The sequence below is a fragment of the Molossus molossus genome, unplaced genomic scaffold (genome assembly GCF_014108415.1).
Source record: "Molossus molossus isolate mMolMol1 unplaced genomic scaffold, mMolMol1.p scaffold_m16_p_24, whole genome shotgun sequence".
Taxonomy (NCBI): domain Eukaryota; kingdom Metazoa; phylum Chordata; class Mammalia; order Chiroptera; family Molossidae; genus Molossus; species Molossus molossus.
The window spans coordinates 11,138,896-11,158,966 of NW_023425360.1; positions in this window are offsets into that span (position 1 = coordinate 11,138,896).

The window sequence follows — 20,071 nt, forward strand, 5'->3', positions numbered from 1 at the left end:
GCACCTTAAACATTTCTGGTCGACATGCTCAACACTCACTGCACACCTTTCACACTCTGGCTCGTGCGGCTAGTTTAGTGCACATTTCATCTTCCTCCGCGTCTTGACTTACGAATGAAAATGTCTACAGTCTAAGAAAAAAGGCTTCAATGCCAATTGGCTTCTAAGGCTTTGAATACAGTTTTCCCTAAAATATATACCTATTTTGGAATTGAGGGGGACTTTCAAAGCTGGTTTTAAAAATTATCAGTGGTAAAGTTAGGTTTCTGTTTCCTGGGTTAAAAAATCAGACATTTTTATCTTTTCTATAAAAAGCTTTAAAACAATACGTTGCTTCAGAAATCAAAATATTTTTTATTCAGGTGATTTATAAACGTGGATTACTAACTGGGCCAACACTAATGTAACCTGATGTAATTAAATATTAAGATGTAAATTTATTTCACACACCTGTAAACACACTCTCTTTAGGAACCCTACTTTAAAGTATATTTTTACACAACTCTGGACATTTTGTACTGCTGTTATTATTTTTGTAGTTTCCACTGACTCCTGCCTTCTCTTAAACAGAGGGGATTTTTATAAAGTCTGTATTCTTCAGAATAGTTCCCTGACGATGTAAACATTATGCCCGTCCCACTTTCTCTACCAATAGACCTGAAGTGAGGTCAGTGTCTCCAGGGAGGGGAGTGATCACAGCTGAGCGACTGTGACTGTCGTCCCTGGTCAGGACAGGAGCTGCTTTAGAGCCTAGGATGTGTCCCTAGTCCCTTGTCCTTCAGAGTCAGAGCGGTGGTGGCAGCCCAGTGTGGGGGCTGGGTACAGGGAGACCCTTTTCTTACGTAATTGAGAGACTTCCAAAGTTGACAGGTTTATTTATCCGCTCACTTTATAGCAGAGTATAGATTGTCCTTGCTACCTGCGTCAACAAATATCAAGTTCTGTTTCTTATAGCAATTTGAAGACTATAATACTCCAAAATGTTTTTCTTTCTTTTATACTTCCTCCCTCCCTCCCTCCCTCCCTCCCTCCCTCCCTCCCTCCCTCCCTTCCTTCCTTCCTTCCTTCCTTCCTTCCTTCCTTCCTTCCTTCCATCCATCTTTCTCCTCCTCCTCCTCCTCCTCCTCCTCCTCCTCCTCCTCCTCCTCCTCCTCCTCCTTCTTTGTATACAGCAAGGATGTTCTAAACCTTGGAGTGTGCACACTGAAACATGATGGCAACATTCAATTGGAGTGGGGACATTTTCTAAAGTCATACTGTGTCCAGTTTGATTGTTCTTACAGCTACTGCTGTTTACAGAACAGTTGCGCTTGAATCATTCGAATGCTTGGAAATGTCGATGGGGGGGTTGCTTTATTGTTTCAACCAGATTCATTTTGCTACGAAGAAGAAAAGGGCATTAAATACTTAAAGCCAGCAAAAGTGGTGGAGTAAGAACCTCTGAATATTCTCCCCTTCACAAAAGCAAGGAGAAAACTGGCAACAAAAAAAAAGGTCAGAATCGACTTTTTTCAGAACTCTGGAAATTAACCAAAGGCTTACAGCAATCCAAGGACTATTTACTCGAGAAATAGCTGAATCTCAGAACACTGAGCCTTGTGTCATTTTAACTCGCCCTGTTTTGAACCCCTCCCTCCCCTTCCCAGCTCTGCTGTGTCCTTCTACACAGTCCTCCTCCATGGAGGGAGAAGCAGTAGTACAGAAGCCACGGAGGGGTGGATGGGGTCGGAGCACTTCCCAATCCGTGTTCCCAGAGAACTGCCATTATTTGACGTACCTGGTAGTTCCCTGGGAGACCTCACTTGCAAGGCTGCGTTTATTTTGCCTGATCAGAGTTTGCCAGACGTGAAAAGCCTTTCTTCCCAGGGACATTGATTGGAGAAAAAATCAGAGGCAGCAGGCAGTGGTGGCTGTCTGAAGCTGTGATTAACCATCGGAGCAAACGATAGGCGAACCAAAAACTTGAAAGGAAAAGCTGAGGCGTGAGGTATTTGTAGGGACTTAGTAAAACTCCGACATCCTGGGGTTTTAGGTGTGCATGCATGTGCACAGGGCTTTTCACAAGCCAAGGGTCGCAGGCCTGATGAGGAAAGACTGCTGAGCATCGTAAGCTCTCACCTTACCCTGACCTTGAGGATTTGCATCTGCGGAAAGTAAAACAGAAGGCAGGGCAGTCACCTTCCTGGGTGAGTGTTGAAGAGTGTTCCAATGTGCACACGAAGCCCTCAACAGAGCCTGAGAGAGTTATTGTTTCAGGGGATGAAGGAAATCCCTGTCCAATTATTTATTCACCACAAAACTACCTGAGCAACATATCAGGTACATCATACATTACAAAGAATACAGACTTTACAGAATCAGTTCTGATGAGTCACTAAACAAAACCTAGCAACTACATCAAACCCTTGGCAAGGTGGTAAGTAAATCTAATTTCCAGAGTTACCCCATTATTATTTTAAATGTCCCATTTCCTAAAAAAAATTATAAACATTCAAAGATACAAGAAAGTATATCCCACACATGGGGAAAAGCAGTCAATAAACTACCTGAAGAAGTCTAGTCATTGGATTCTGTAGACAATGACTTTAAATCAGCTATTTTAAATTGTTCAAAGAATTAAAGTATGAAAATGATGTTTGACCAAATAGAAAGTATTAATTAAAAGATAGAAATGTCCCACCAGTGTGGCTCAGTGATTGAGCATTGACCCTGCACCAAGAGGTTGTCAGTTTGATTCCTGGTCAGGGCACATGCCCAGATTGTGGGCCAAATCCCCAGTGGGGGGCATGCAGGAAGCGGCCAATCGATGTTCTGGCTCATCGATGTTTCTATCTCTCTCTCCCTCTCCCTTCTTCTCTCTCTAAAATCAATAAAGAAAAAAAAAGATAGGAATTATTTTAAAATATATAAATTCTGGAGTTGAAATACGATAACTGAAATCAAAATTCCTCAGAGGTACCCAGCCTCGGATTTGAGCAGAGAGAAGAATCAACAAACTTGAAAGAGGGTCAACTGATGTTATTTAATTTGAGAAAGAGATAGAAAAAAGAATGAAGAAAAACAAATAAAGGCTTAGACCTGTGGGACACCATCAAGTGTGCCAACATATGCATAATGGGCGCCCCATAAGAGAAGAAGAAAAAGAGGCAGAAAGACTATTTTTTAAAAAATAATGGCAAAAGACTTTAAAATTTGGTGAAAAACTAATTTACATACCCATGAAAAGGTGCTCAAGATCATTGTCATTAGGGAAGTACAAATCAATGATAATGAGATACCACTTCATAGCCACTATAAACAAAGCGGTGGACAATAATAAGTGTTGACAAAGACAAGGATGTGGAGAAATTGAAACCCAATTCCTGATGGAATATATGAACTATACAATGCTGTCAGCTGTTTTTGAACAACAGATTGTCAGTTTCTCAAAAGGTTAAACCTAGAGTTACTATATGATCCAACAATATCACTTCTAGGTATCTAAGGGAACTGGAAACTTGTCCACACAGACACAAACACAAAGTTTATAAGAGCCAAGGAAGTAGAACAACTCAAATGCCCATCAGTGGACGAATGGATGCATACAATGTGGTATAACCATGACGCAATATTACCATTAAGGAAAGAAGTACTCACACGTGCTACAACATGGATGAACCTTGACAACATTATGACAGAAGCCAGACACAAAGCTCATTGTATGAATCCATTGATATGCAATGTCCAGAATAAGCAAATGTCCAGAAACAGGAAGTATATTAATGGTTGACAAGGGCTGGGGGGTGAGGATTGGAGAAAATGGGTAGTGACTGCTAATGGGTATGGAGTTTCTTTTCGGGGTGATAAAATGATCTGGAGTTACATAGAGGTGCTTCCTGCTGAATATACTAATAACCACTGAGCTGCACCCTTAAAGGGGTGAATTTTATGGTATGTGAATTATACCTCAATTTTAAAATCAAAGCCAGTGGTGCAACTAACTTTATGTATCTGTTCATAAACTATGTGGGGGTAGAACCAACAATCCTTCCAGAATCTGTGAAAGGAACTGCTGGCACTGGCTAGGAAATGGGCGGAAACTCAGCGTTAACAGGTCATCTGGATTTAGGGTCTGTTCTCACTGGTCAACACCAGCATTGAGCCAAGAGTGCAGTAATTACAAGATCCCAGTTGGGAGTCTCCCAACTCACTCCAGCCGTTGACGGAAGTCCCCTCAAGGACCAACGCCGGCTTGGAATTAATGGGTTTGAAAATATAATCGAGCCCTGGCCAGTTTGGCTCAGTGGTTAGAGCGTCGGCCTGCGGTCCAGAGAGACCCGGGTTCGGTTCCCGCTAAGGGCATGTGCCTCGGTTGCAGTTTGTCCCCGGCCCTGGTTGGTCGTGCGGGTGGCAGCCACTCGATGTGTCCCTTCACGTCGATGTTTCTCTCTCTCTCCCTTCCTCTCTCTCCCTCCCACTCTATCTGTACAAAAAATGGAAGGGTATCCTCGGGCGAGGATTAAAAAAAAAAAAAAAAAAAAAAGGAAAATATAATCGAGTGCAAAATTCTGTAATGTACTAGGAAGTCATATTGGCTTTTTTTTCTCCTGAGCAGCACTGTTTAGTACCATTCTTTACCTAGAACAAAAATGTACAGGGAGGTATGATTTACTCAAGGTCCTATCTTTTCGACATAATTATTAAACATTTTTGTTATTTTATTAGGTATTCCAAACATACCTTAATTCAAGGCTTTTCATAATTTTCTGAAACTGATAAAAGTAACTGTTAGATAGATTTGCCAAACAATTACACCCTCTTTGTAGGAATGCGGTCAAATTCAGTAGACCAAAACTATGGTTACATTTTAAAATTGTATATAAAAACAGTAGTTATATACGGCTCTCTTCAGGTGTGTGTTCTTTATTTTTAGTTCTTTGGACTGGTAAAAAGTTTTTAAGAGAAAATATAAAATCTAGTTGTAGTATTTATAAGTGTGATTGTACTATTTGAAATAATCCAGGTAAATTGTGTTTTCAGATATAACTGATGAGACCTGTACATTGACTTTGTGATTCAATCATGCATTAAAACGCTGGGATTCCACCCTCAAAGGGAAAAATCTACCCTTTTTCATTTACTATAGGAATATACCTTCATCCTAGTCTTCCTGCAAGAAACCTCTATGCATGTAATTTTTTATAGTTCATAATTCATATGAAATAGCCTTCTTCTGATTATAAAAGCAATACTTCAGGCTAGAGAAAAGCATGAAGAAAAAGATTATCATCCCAGGAACCCTTTCACTTTTTGGTGAGTATTTGTCTATTTTTTTGTACTCTTTTTGATGAATCCTCAAATTTATATGTGGATTTACTTAAGTGGTATCTTAGTATACATAGTATTTTTATAACTTGCTTTTTTCATTTAATATATTATGAAAATCCTGATCAATAAATACAGATATGCATAATGACTGGCCCCACAGTATTATATGTCTACCAATATTATATATGTATTTAATATATTTTTAAACAAAAATACCTTTTGTTTCTATTGTATTTTAAGTGATTGATTTCCGTGTCTATCTGTGTAATATCAATTTATTTGGGAAGGTGGATGGGAGATTAAATCTTTTATAAGCAAGTATTATATCGCTACTAGTTTTATAAACACATATTATTAATTTAGTTCTTTTCAACCAGAGCAATCTTTGAAAACTTCATCTTTTTTATTTACTGTCAAATTCATGGGGACTAAAGCTCTGACATAGGATTTAATTCAAACTGTACTTTCATTTGTATACGTGTCTATTACGCTACTTTTTAGTAAGGAGGTTTCCCCAAACCATTTCCATTTGGCACATATTTTTAAATCAACAACAAAAAGCGATCTGGGATTGGATCAATCAAGCTTCTGTTTAATATTAAATTCACAACATTGGTTTACATCAGATTCCAAGCCAAAATATTTACAGTTAGCATAATAGTCTGGGGTCACTGCAGAAACCAGATATGGGAACTAGCTTTAACGTAAGCAGCACACAGAAACACCCGCGCTCACGCCAAGGAGAAAATGGTAAGAACGGAGGAGGGGCCTGAGTCAGCAGCAGGAGAGCACACCACACCCTTTGGGGGAGTTTCGTGGCTCCCACCCAAAGTGGCCCACGGACCCTGCAGACTTAAGAAATGTAAAGAGTCAGGAGATTGGAGTAGGAAGGAAAGAAGAAGGGGTAGATGATGAAAATACCACCACTAAAACAAAAATGAGCGGAATTTACCAGTGCCTGTGTGTGCTTTAATAATCTGGTCCCCGCTCAGTGCAAGAGAACCGCAATGTAAGGAAAGAAATGTGGGGATTTGGAAGTGTCGGCGATCTCTGCCTCTAGCAATCTGCAGCTCTCCCAGGACTCCCAGGGCCCTGGTTTCGCTGGTACCAGGCACTCACCTCCAGGCAGGCAGCCGGGATTGCTTATCGGCTAGAGGGTGGGTGCCCTGGAGTGTGTCTTGACTATGGTGGCTGTGGCTCTTCTGAAGAATGATTTAAATTCAGTGTTAAAGAAACCTAGACTGCAAGTGAGAGCATCTCTGTTTGCCCTGTAGGAGGCTGAACTGAGGGTTTGGAAACGGAGAGGAGCCCTAAGTGAATGAGATAACACACAATTTCAGAAGAAGCGGTGGCTGCGCCTTTCCAGGTCCCCGGATTTGCAGTGTTTGGCTGAGGGAAGCTATGGGCAGACACCGACACTCACTCCAAAGGTAAACATGGAAACGTGAGATTAAAGAGCGGAATCACGTGACACCACAAATATCAAAAAGAAAGCAAGAAACGACTTGACTTTTGGCTATGCCTGTGGCCACCTCGAGGAGTTGTCTTCACACGCCACCATCCTTTGGGACAGTCCTGCCCAGTCCCGTATCTTTGCATGGATCTCACTGATGTATCTGAGTTGGCAAACTTATCTCCGAGGATGGGGAAAATTCCTTAAATAGAATTCATCACACCCCGCCCCACCGCACCCTCGGGAATCTCACAGGTCCCTTCTCGGCCCCTTTGCCAAACTTGCAATTTGTGCAAACATGGGTAATTTCTACTTCAGATGAGTAACTCTCTTTTTATTAGATGATTTCCATTATTTGTGTAGAAATATCTCGGTGATCTTACCCAACAGTCGTAGTTGACATAATTTTCAAACATTCTCCACATTACCAATATCACCTTGGTTCTACTTGGCTACAAAGAACGGCCTAGAAAAATCTGAAAGTGTCATTTAGTTCATGTGTTTCACTGTCATCCGAAAGAGCCTTCGTTTGAAAACATGCCATCTGGTACTTGGTCACCATGAGGTGCTGACACACCACGCTCTGCACAGATTTAGTTCAGTGGCTGCTGTCTGTCTGGACCTCCGGCGTCCTGGTAACGAAACGTTTTCATGTTATTGTTACTATTTGCAGTAACATACAAACCATTGACCCCGGAGTGATATCCTGGTTCCTCTCAATACAAGAAAAATATCCAAATGAGACCGAAATCTAGGAAGGGAACTCATGCAGACCAGCAACACTCAGGCCTGACAAGTTTGCAAAGCACTATTAGAAATTGCCCTCCCAACCCCACCCCACCTCGTCCTTAGGAAGAAAGAATAGCACTGTCAGTAATGAATGAACAGAATCAATACTACAGTGCCCATGTGTGTGAAAACGACAGGTCGTACATTTAGACTTGTGAAGGCCATTCTTTAGCTACATTTCGCCGTGTGTCGCAGTTTAAGAATCTTCAGACGTGTACCTGTTACATGGAATAATCACTTCAATTCTAAAAATACCCTCCTGCACCTAAACTCAATTAAAAAGGAGTGCAGCAGGAAAGCTTAATTAAGCTTCCTAGGTTGTTAAAACTCTGCTTCCAGAAAAAAGAAAAAAAAAGAGGCTATTCTTAGAGTCCCAATTGCAAGAAATAAGCAACGTGTCAGTCCAGAACGGTTGGTTTCTTCTCGTGCGAGCGAGACGGGGATTCTCACGGAGAAGGATGGGATTCTCACGGAGAAGCCCAGGACCGCTGGGCAGCTGCGAGAATGTTGTTCTGCTGGTAACATCAGCCTCGGGGGAGGGGAATTGACAGGGGGCCAAATTCCTTGGGGAAATTTGGGACTAGTTGAGACCTTCCTACCCCACCTTGCTTTGATGATGGAGACTGATAATAAGTCTTCCTTTTGCAGCACCTGGTGCTCACAGCTCGAAAACAACAACAGGGAGTGAATTAAAACATCATTTCCAGACAGGCCAATGTGCCCCAGAGCCCACAGAGGGAGCAGAAGGCAGAAGGGCGAGGAGACAAACTGATCTCCTCTTCCAGGCGTTAGAAATGGGGAGATCCAAGCAGCGAGAAGCACGTGGTCTGGGGCTCTGGGCAGACGCACAGGCAGGGCCCGGGGGGCTTCGAGTGATTGTAAGGCAGCAGCCCAGGACATGCAGCCTGGGGCAGCACCCATGCCAGGCCCCAGGCTCAGGGCCCTGCAGGGCACAGCTCAGTGTGACTGTGCACGAGGAGCCGCCCCCGCCTTTGCAGCGGCCCAGACAGCCAGCCAGAGCCCGGTGACAACGCGGCAAAGGTCCTGGGACACTGGGAGGGAGGCTGTTTCAGCCCGTGTTTATTCTAAGAACAAAGCAAGGCCCCAGGAAACGTAGGAGCGAGCCAAGGTCTCACAGCCTCATCGTGAAAGGGTTGAAGCTGAAACCACCCACTCATTCAGTGGCAGGGCACAGACTCACGGGGCAGGCACTGCGCGGGGCTCTGGGGATCCCAGGGAGAGCAGGACAGAGCTGGGGCCCCCTGCCAGAAGCTGACACTCTAGTGAAAGGAAGTAAGCAGTAAGCAAAAATCTGCCCCTTGGGTATTTCCCGGGAACGGCGAGTCCTGGGAGGGCTGAAGGAAGGCGCTGGACGGGTCAATGGGCAGACTGGACAGGAGTCTGGAGGAAGATGGATAGGAGGTTCCCGCCGAGGAACTGTGTGGTGGGTGGCTCAGCGGCAGGGAAGCGTCCGGCACTTTGGGACTAAGGGGAGACCAGCGGGCGGGGGTGTGGTGAGCGGTGGGTGGACCGGGACAGAGGAGGCAGAGACACAGGGCTGCCGGCAGCAGGACAGCGGGGTCTGGCCGTGGTCCTGCTAAAAGGGTGGAGGTTTTCTCCTCAGGGACCCTGAATACTTGTGAAGCGCAGGTTGACATTTTTTTTTTTATCCTCACCCGAGGACATTTTTTTGATATTTTGTTCAGATAGAGCGGGAGGGAGAGAGAGAAAGAGAGAGAGAGAAACATCAACGTGAAAGGGACACATCGAGTGGCTGCCACCCGCACGACCCAACCAGGGCCGGGGACAAACTGCAACCGAGGTACATGCCCTTAGCGGGAACCGAACCCGGGTCTCTCCGGACCGCAGGCCGACGCTCTAACCGCTGAGCCAAACCGGCCAGGGCAGGTTGACATTTTTGCCACTTTTTGATGTGCCGCCAAAGAGAACAGACTGGAGGAGACCGCGCAGAGGGGACAGAGGCCCCCTGAATGGGGCGGGGCCTGGGAGAGGGAGAGAATCGGACAAGGAGCAGACAGGAGAAGGCACACCGACCGGACAGGGCTGTGACCAGGGAGGGAGAGGGAGCGGAGGTGGCCCAGGTTCTGTCCCTTCTTCTAGTTCCTGCTCCCTCTGCCCCTCGCTGTGCACTGCCCCTTTGGTTTTGCTCTGTCACTTTGTTCTTCACCAGAAGAGGGGCCCCCTTTAACGCACTCACCTCCTCCTGTCCCCACCTTCATCTTGCCACCACCACCCTCTGGCCCCCCTCCTGGAGGTTGCTGACGCCCACCTCCACCTCGGCAGGTGCCCAGCCCCCTTCTTCTCCTGCATCGCCAGTGGCCTTACCCCATCGACCCTCCTTGAACTCTGGCCCAACAGGCTCCCCCTCCTCCCTCTCTGTGCTTTGGCTCCTCCTCTTTCCACCCCCTAAGTTGACACTGTCCCCAACACATTGTACTAAAGGTCTCCTCGATACTCGGTCCTCTTTCATCAGCCGCGGCCTACAGCTGCCGCCATCCCCTCGAAGGAGCGGCTTGTCGCGCGTGTCCAGGCCTGACCACACTGCCAGGCCCGGCCTGCCTCCTGGCCTCAGGAAACCCCACAGCTCAGTAGAACAAGGTCCAAGGTCGTACACTCCGTAAATACACCGGTAACTGTTGAAATCCACACTGAAAACGGGTGAGCTTTACTGCATGTAAATTGCACTTCGGTGAAGCTTTAAGAAACAAACCAACGCCCTGGCCGGTTTGGCTCAGCGGTTAGAGCGTCGGCCTGCGGTCCGGAGAGACCCGGGTTCGGTTCCCGCTAAGGGCACGTACTTCGGTTGCAGTTTGTCCCCGGCCCTGGTTGGTTGTGCGGGTGGCAGCCACTCGATGTGTCCCTTTCACATCGATGTTTCTCTCTCTCTCTCTCTCTCTTCCTCTCTCTCCCTCCCACTCTATCTGTACAAAAAATGGAGAAATGTCCTCGGGTGAGGATTAAAAAAAAAAAAAAAAAAAAAAAAAAAGAAACAAACCAACAAAGGAAAAAAGTACAACAGCTGTCCCAGCCCTCCCAGCCCTGACCCACACCCCTGCCCTCGGCACCAGCGAGCCGTCAGTGGCCTCAGGCACGGGCCATGCTCGACTCTCCCCTCTGACCCACTTCCCCAGTCCAGACAGGAGCCAGAGTCAGCCAAATCCCATCCACCAGAATCTCCCAAATCCAGGCTAGCCCCCCCATCACCACCGACCTGAGCTCCACCGTCGCTCCATAAAAAAAAAACCTTCTAGAACGCTCTGGTTGGTGGTTGGCAGCGTGGTCACCACCAGTTAGGAAGCATTCAAGCCTGTGTGTGTGTGTGTGTGTGTGTGTGTGTGTGTGTGTGTGTGTGTTGGGGATGCTGTGGGTTGTCATATGGGTGCAAGGCACTTGGCCTTCGTGGGTGGTAGAGAAGCCCTCATATAACAGTGTCCCCTGTCCTGTAGGACGGACTTGGGAATGTCCTACCACTTTCCCTATGCGCAGGTAGGTCTCGCCTTGCTGTTACGTACCGTGTGCTGAGCCGTTCTGGTACCAGCCTGCTCTTGCCCTTGGTTTCTCTGGGCTTCTGGTGCGGAACGCCTTCTGATCCTCCTGTCTTCTTACATCCAGAATGGATCCTTCTACCCCAGTGTCCGCACTTCATCACCTCGCTGTGTCTTCACCAGGCGGGAACAGGACAATCTGCTAACCCGGGATCGTTCCGTGGTGCCTGGACATTGAGCGAGCTGGGACCTGGGCCCCCTTCTCCCACTGACGGGCTGCCCCCAGGCTCAGCCTCCCCTGGGATAGGTGGTTTCTTTGCGATTTTCCTGGATCCAGGTCTCCAGCCACGAGGCAGCTCCTGCAGGCGGCTGGCATCACAAACCAGGCTTCCTGGCACCCGGGGGCCTGGGCATTCCCCTGTGACAGGGCTGCCCTCCCTGTGAGCCCCGTGGAAGGGGAGAATGACAGCAAAGTGTAGGTCCTGTCATTCTAGAAAGATTTACCGAGTATCTGTGATATTTAAGATGTTACTCTAGACTCTGTAGATGTACATACATAGAGAACGTGGCCCGTGCCTTTGAGAAGTTTCCCATGTATTCATTTATTGTTTGTGGAGTAAAAAGATACTAGTAGGAAGGGGAAACGGAGAGAGAGGAAAGTGATCATATTGATAACCAAATAAGGATAAACATCCCCCTGTTGAGTTTGTTCTCGGTGGGGACACCAGGACATGGTGACGAGCCCAGGAGACGGGTGCTGGCCATCGCAATCCTTGCCAGGAAGGTCCCCCAGGCTCGGCAAAGGTAAGGCCCCACCCTTTCCGGTCTGCTGAGGTCCCACCTCCTACCTTCTAAAACAGGGGTGGAGGGGTTGCTTTCGGCCATGAGAAGAGGGAAACAGAACTGTCACTTCTCCAGGGACCCTTACCGTCCTACCGTGATGGGGGAAGGGAAAGGCTCTCCCAGGAAACAGAGCCTTGGGAACGAGGAAACCCCCTAAACCACACTCCTGGACGACTCCAGAGATCAGAGAAGTCTCATTGTAGGTGGATGGATGGATGAATGGATGAATGGATAGATGGGGGAGGGGGTGGATGGATGGGTGGATGAGTGGGTGGGTGGGTGGATGGCTGGGTGGGTGGCTGGGTGAATGGATGGGTGGATGGATGGAGATGGGTGGATGAATAAATGGAGGGGGGAGTGGATGGATGTGTGGGTGGATGTGTGGGTGGGTGGATAGACGGATGGGTGGATGGATGGGTGGGTGGGTGGCTGGCTGGGTGGGGGATGGATGGGTGGGTGGGTGGATGGATGGGTGGATGGATGGGTGGATGGATGGGTGGATGGATTGATGGATGGATGGATGAGTGAGTGGGTGGATGGGTGGATGGGTAGATGAATGGGTGGATGGATGGGTGGATGGGTGGGTGGGTGGATGGGTGGGTGGATGGATGGATGGATGGATGGATGGATGGATGGATGAGTGAGTGGATGGATGGGTGGATGGATGGATGGATGAGTGAGTGGGTGGATGGATGATGGATGGATGGATGGATGGATGGATGAGTGAGTGGGTGGATGGGTAGATGGATGGGTGGATGGATGGATGAGTGGGTGGATGGATGGATGGATGGATGGATGGATGGATGGATGAGTGAGTGGGTGGATGGGTGGATGGGTGGGTGGATGGATGGGTGGATGGATGGGTGGATGGATGGGTGGATGGATGGGTGGATGGATGGGTGGATGGGTGGATGGACAAGAAGGAAGTGAAGTGGGTGACGCCTCATGGCAGTTCAGGGCTTGGGCTTCTGCTCTCCACCCTCACACTGTGCACAGTGTCACTTCCTTGTGAAGTAAAAGGATGGACCCAGCCCCGGAGCAGGGAGGAGGTCCCCCAGGAGCCGTATTCTCTGCTCTATGGCAAACCACCACTTCCCACTGAGGGACCTTGGGCAGGCTGTGGCTGGAGTAATTGGTCATAACATGGTCAGGGGGCAAAGGGCATCTGTGTTCATTGCTGGGAAGTGAGAAAACACAGAACTGATGTCAGGATGAGGGACACGCGCCTTCTGGGCTGAGTGACTTGCAGATGTGAAGGGGCGGCTTCGACGTCTTCTTGCTCGTAACAGTGACCCCTGTGCCCCAAACGTTCAATCACAGACCTTTCCTTTGCTCCAAGGCCTTCACTTGGCCTTCCAAGGTGGGCCAGGGGTGTGTGGCAAGGACTCTGTTCTGGCTCTGGGAGACGGGACATCCTTCCAGGTGCACTGCGTGGCCCATCAGGTCTCCCCGCCAACTGTGGCTTGGGTGGGCCAAGGTGATGGCCTTAAAAACAAAGACTCTTTGCAACTGAAGCATAGAAGAAATTTGGTTATATTTCTGCAGACAAGAAAGAGGAAAAAAACAGATTCTCTAAAAAGAAACAAAAAACAAGTTCTGATTCTTACCCAAACCCAAGCTAGACATCTGGACAGTTTCATGAGCTCAGGTTGACCCTCTCGACCTCTCGGCCTCCACCTGAAGCCTCAGGTGGTGTGTGTCCCCACCTGGTGCCCAGCACGGTGGTGTGTCGCTCTAAAGAAGCTTTCAGTCCCTCCAGGTGGACAATCTGAACCAGATGGACACACACACAGTCAGAGGCATCAAGATTGGGTGCCCCGCCGGTCCCCACGGAGCCGGGAAAGCCCAGCAAATCTTAGGTGCTTCCCAGGGAGGTCTCAGAACAGCACCTGTAGGAAACCGAGCCTGCAGGGGGCGCCAAAGTGGAGGGGACTGAGGACACCAGGGCTCAGCAGTTTGCCAGGGTTCAGCACAGACGGCGTCTCAGCTGTCACCTGCCGGGGGGTGGGGGGGGGGACATTTGTCTTTGCTACCAGCTATCGGAAATAAATAATCTATACAGTCTTGGCCGCCTGAGGGGAGGGTGTGTGAGCTGCTCCGGCACCACAGTGGCACTGGTGTGTGGCCTGTCGCATCAGAGAAAGTAGGATTGGAATGAAGGGTGTGACAGACTCAGCGTCTGTGTCCCCCAGATTCACATGTCAAAACCTAATCCCCAAAAGGATGGTATTTGGAGGTGGGGCCTTTGGAACGTGACTAAGAGCCTGCAGGGGTGGGGTTGGTGCCCTCATGAGCCGGCTTAGGACCCCAGAGAGCTCCCTCACCTCTTCCGCCCCCTGAGGGCAGTTTCTGTCCCCAGCAGGACCCTGTGGTCCCAGAGCAGCCTGCACCTGGGGCCTGGCCTGTGCTCTCACCACCCCCACCCCCACCCCACCCCCTCCCGCCCCAGCCCTGCGAGCTGGGTGTGGTCCTCCTGCAGGCTCTCAGGTCAGCCTGGGTACCCACAGGGTGCACGACCTTGCTCAAGGTCACACAGCTGCAAGTGGCACCCACAGTCCTGCAAGGAGGCGGAAGTGGAAACTTAGGACTCCAGGGTTGAGTTGCTCCCACATTTCAAAGCATTTCTTTCGATCAGTGAAGACAGGGAACTAGAAACTATTTAAAGGAGGTGCTGAGGTCTTGAAATTCTTGGCTAGGCTTGGGGAAGGGATAGAAATGCGCCCTGTGCCATGAGGACCCTCCCCGAGGGGGAGACAAGGCCCTGTGCAGGACTGTGCCAGCCCATCTGCACCCCACACCTCCCAGGACAGCCCGAAATGGCTGTCCTGTGCTGGCCGCCAGCACAGCCGTCCACGGACACAGGCGAGTCGCCAGGCAAAGCCAGGAGCCGTGGGCAGGACACCTCAGGACACCCAGCTCGTTGGAGAAGGCCTCGGAACACTCTTACATTTAAATCCGCTCCTCAAATTAGGAACATGTTTACTCACATAATACAACTTTATGATGTTTACACACAGTTAAACCACAGCCCATGGGTCGCCGTGTCCAGAAATGTGGGGCGAGGACTGGCCGACTGAGCTTCCCTGTGCGGGCTGCTCTGCAGCTCACTGCTTGTGCCATCAGCTCGCGGGCACCAGCGGGCAAGCCTTCGCTCGCACTCAGTGAGGGCTTGTGGGTAACAGCCTGGAGAAACTTAAAGCGGAGGAAGAGATTCTCGTGGGCACCGTTTGGTTACCCACCCAGCTTCCACCACCCCTCCTTCCATCGAAGAACCCAGGTTGTTTGCATGGCCACCGGGGCCTCTTTCCTGGTAGAGGGCCCAGGAGGAGCCCCCAGCGGGGGTGCTTTCTGGACACTGTCATGAGTGTATGTGAGCCCAGAACTGTCGCAGCCATTGGTTACACTCCTGGGCGGAGGGGCCTCTCAGAGGAGCCACAGGGACCAGAGCAGGAGCCGCGGGTGAAGCCCACCCTGCAGCCCCTCACCTCTGGACTCCAGTCACACCGGCCAGAGTTTCTTCACTGCCTAGACTATGGATGGATGGGTGGGGGGGGATGGATGGGTGGATGGGTGGATGGGTGGATGGATGGGTGAATGGGTAGATGGATGGGTGGATGGATGGGTGGATGGATGAGTGGGTGGGTGGATGGATGGATAGGTGGATGGGTGGGCGGATGGATGGATAGGTGGGTGGATGGATGGGTGGATGGATGAGTGGTTGGATGAGTGGGTGGGTGGATGGATGGATAGGTGGATGGGTGGGTGGATGGATGGATGGGTGGGTGGATGGATGGATGCGTGGGTGGATGGATGGGTGGATGGATGAGTGGGTGGGTGGATGGATGGATAGGTGGATGGATGGGTGGATGGATGGATGGGTGGGTGGATGGATGGGTGGATGGATGAGTGGGTGGATGGATGGATGGATGGATGGATGGGTGGGTGGATGGATGGATGATGGATGGATGGATGAGTGGATGGATGGATGGGTGGATGGATGGGTGGATGGATGGGTGGATGGGGGGATGGATGGGTGGGTGGGTGGATGGATGGATAGGTGGATGGATGGGTGGATGGATGGATAGAAGGATGAATGGATGGGTGGAAGGAAGGAAGGAAGGAAGGAAGGAAGGAAGGAAGGAAGGAAGGAAGGAAATGTGTATGTGAATGTGTAAAGCCTCTGCTAGGTAGAAAATTGGCTAAAAATATCCCCTTGGATTGGAGGCAGGTGTGGTGAGAGTCCTGTTACCTACTGTACCTGTCTCCTCCTCCTCCTTGGGCGCTCTGAGTGGCAGGGAAGGAAGTTGACTACAGCACCCAGAACGCTCACAGACCCAGGTGGTGATGTGTGATCTGGGGCAGGGGTGGCTCTGGTAAGGCCGGAGGAGGAGCAATCTCAGTGGGACCTGAATGTGAACGGATGCTACAGAGTAAAGCTTCGAATGTCACTTTGGGGCAGGGGCCAAATCCCACCAGACAGAGAAGGAGTCAGTACCTCCCTATTGTAGGTGGTGACACCAGATGTCTTTTACATCCTGGGCCCTACTCTTATCCTCTGATTCTCCACTTGGTGAGGCAAGCCTGCAGCAGAGTTTCCAGGCACCTTTGCCGTCCACTGACTGATCCTCAGGTCTCGTGGGTTAGAAGGGGGAAGCCCCCGTCTTCTCAAGAGCTTCAGGCCAGCTCCGAAGGAAGTCTGCAGGGATCCTTCTGTACTTATATAAACTAGGTATGAATGTGTCCTTATATAGAAAATATGAGGTCTTTGGAGACCTTTCCTGTATTTGTATACATGTATAAAATGCATGCATTGCATATATCTATACAATTTATGCGTGTGTGTGTATATACATATGTGTGTGTGTATACGTGTGTGTGTGTGTGTGTGTATAACTTCTTTTAAGAATAAGGAAGTTTAGCCCTGGCCGGTTTGGCTCAGCGGTTAGAGCGTCGGCCTGCGGTCCTGAGAGACCCGGGTTCGGTTCCCGCTAAGGGCACGTACCTCGGTTGCAGTTTGTCCCCGGCCCTGGTCGGTTGTGCGGGTGGCAGCCACTCGATGTGTCCCTTCACGTCGATGTTTCTCTCTCTCTGTTCCTCTCTCTCCCTCCCACTCTATGGAAAAATGTCCTCGGGTGAGGATAAAAAAAAAAAAAAAAGAATAAGGAAGTTTATCCCTGGCCAGTTTGGCTCAGTGGTTGAGCGTTGGCCTGTGGACCAGAGAGTCCCGGGTTCGGTTCCCGCTAAGGGCACGTACCTCGGTTGCAGTTTGTCCCCGGCCCTGGTTGGTCACAGCCACTTGATGTGTCCCTTCACATCGATGTTTCTCTCTCTCTCTCTTCCTCTCTCTCCCTCCCGCTCTATCTGAACAAAAAAATGGAAAAATATCCTCGGGTGAGGATAAAAAATAATAATAATAAAAAAAAGAATAAGGAAGTTCATTACTCCCTGGAACTCTACCTGTGTCCATGCTCAGAAGCTTCAGAGCAAGTGCTGGATGGACCACGAAGGCCCCGGTGACCCAGCGGTGGTGGGAGCAGGCCGGGCTCTGAGCTCCAGCAGCACGTGTGGCCGCTGAGTGGCCGAGGGTGTGGGGCAGGAGGTGCTGAGCGGAGAGGGGGACCCCGTCTGAGTGCAGTCTGCAGCCTGGGCGCTGGGGCAGGTGACGGCGTCACTCGTGTTGTTGACCCCCGGCGACTGGACACCCCATGTTTTGGCAGGGCCACGGGGCTAGTTCTGGTCCCTGAGTGGAAGTGACCTGTGACACTTCCAAGGTGGAGCACTGACTGCTGGTGAGACCTGCCAGAGGTCTCCGTCCCTCTGAAACAGAAGCCGGCTGGGGAAGTTCAAGATGATGGCTACCCCATCTCCCTGCCGGAGGGACCGTGCTCCGTGCCCCTGCCGACCCAACACGGGCCTGTGCCATGAACAAGAAAAAACCCTTTGCTATTATTAGGCGTCAGAACTGGGGGTTGTTTATCACTGCTGCATAACCTACCCTGTCCTGGGACTTTCAAAGCCCGAACGGTCTCAGTAATTCTAGGAGAGTCATCAGATTTTCTTTCTAGGATGTGCCGGGTCTCAGGTTCTTGGTGGGTCTGACCTAGGCGTCCTGGCCACTCCCTTCAGCAACACCCGCCCCTCCCCCCTCGTGGAAAGCCCCCACCCGCTCACTGGAACGCAGCCCCACCTGACGGGCTTGCTCTCAGCGCTGTGATTTGATGGCTGAGGGGTTGCACTGAACGGGGCCTCCAGGGAAGGCCTCCCTTGGCAATGTGGGCCCCAGTTGGCATCAGAAGCTGTTTTCACACTTGCCTTGTTTCTATGCTGAGAGCTGATGGTCTGCTCTGGATGGGGAGCCACCAGAGAGAACGTCTCTCCCGGGAATGCACCGTGTTAAGCGGGGAGCTGGGGGCCCGGCCTCCTCCCCCTGGTCCGTCCGACCCCACGTGCAGGCCCCGCACACCCCGTGGCCGGCCCCAAGTGCTCTAGCGCTGGGCGGGCCGCGAAATGAGCATCTCTCGGCTCCGGCAGCGGCAGGCTCGATGGGGAGGTGGTTTTTAACAGCCTCCTGCTGATCGATTTCTGTGGTGAGGTCCCCTCCCCGTGGAGGGGGGCTGGAAACCAATGCTGTTGTGTCCCCATCGATTTCCTGCAGGCTCTCTGGAGCGTGGCCAGCCTTCTGCTGCTATGTGACCTTGGGCGAGTCGCCTCACCCTGGGCTCAGTCGCTCCGTGTCATCTGGCGGTGGCGCGTATGGAAGGGGCTGGCCACTCTCGTGGTGACGCCCAGATGCTCACCCGGCCACCCTACAAAGGTGTGACTCTTAGCCTTCCAGTCTGGTCAGGTGAGGATACTGAGGCTGTGCCCAGCAGGTGCCGGGACGTGGGTGAGAAGGCCTGTTGGCCCACCGGAGGGAGGCAGGGGTCAAAGGCAGGACCAGAATTTTCTCCCATGACCTGCCTTGCACCCCACACCGAACCCTTAGAACCAATTTGACCCCAACCAGCAGCTCCCCCGGAGGGTAGTGAGCACCCCTGGGTGCCAGACCCCCAGCACAGCTGGGGAGACAGGGTTGCCACCTTCCAGTGGGCTGGGTTACGGGAGGGTGACACACTGAGGAGAGGTTGGGGAGGGGTCTGGGAGCTGGCAGATATGAAGAGGAGGAGCATCCATGGGGGGTCCTGGACTCACCCTCAGACGGGTGGCAGCCTGCTCAGGACAGTGTGTGTGGCAAGGGGGACCCCGCCCGGCTCCCTTTCCCCTAAACCACCATATGGGCTAATGATGGCACCTTCTGGTCAGTTCCTCCTTCTCAAGGGGCGATGCCGGCAGGACACTGCTGTCCCCTCCCAGCTGTGCAGCAGAGAACAGTGACAGGAAGCAGAGGCTGAGCAGGGCGGGGACCTCCGAAGGCAGGCTCCCAGGGAAAGCGACACCGTGTCTGAGAAATCCCCTTGGCCTAGGAGGACCGAGAGACAACGCCCAGCGTGGGCGTTCGGCCTCAGCGGGCACCACGCCCTCCCACCCCCTGAAAGCTATTTCTGCAGCTTCCTGGCGGTTCCTGTCCCTCCGCCCCCACCTCGTCTGGGTTAGACCTGACCTGGCGGAGCAGAGGCCCCAGAGGCCGCACACAGGGCAGGCGGGGAAGACCAGCCCCTGCGGGACAGTGCGTGAGGGGACACAGGTGAAGGCCAGATTTAACTCCTGGGATTCCAGTTACAATGGGGCGTTTTCAAATGAGAGTAATCCACCTCTCCCCACAAAGCAGACCCTCCACCTGGATTCGCGCTGGGCGCTGGGGGTTTCTGGTAACTTTCCCACGGCAGGGACCCCACAGAGCTGTGGGGACAGATGGCCACGCGCAGTCACTCTCTCTGGGTGGAGAGGTCAGGAGTCTGTGACAGTCTCCATCCCCCTTCCCCTCGAGCAGGGCGGAGTCGCCAAGGGGACAGGCCACTGCCAATTCGGGGGAGGAGGGGACGCTAAATGCCACAACCATTCAAACCCCAGCCCAGAGTCTGTCTCCCATCTCCGACACCTGCCAGCATCCTGAGGGACAGTCACCTAGCCCCAGGACAGCCTGACCACCGCCCTCAGTGCACCCCATGGCGGCCCCCTTGCCCCGAGCGAGGGAAGAACAAGACCTGTCACATGGGGCTTCCTGTTCTTGTCA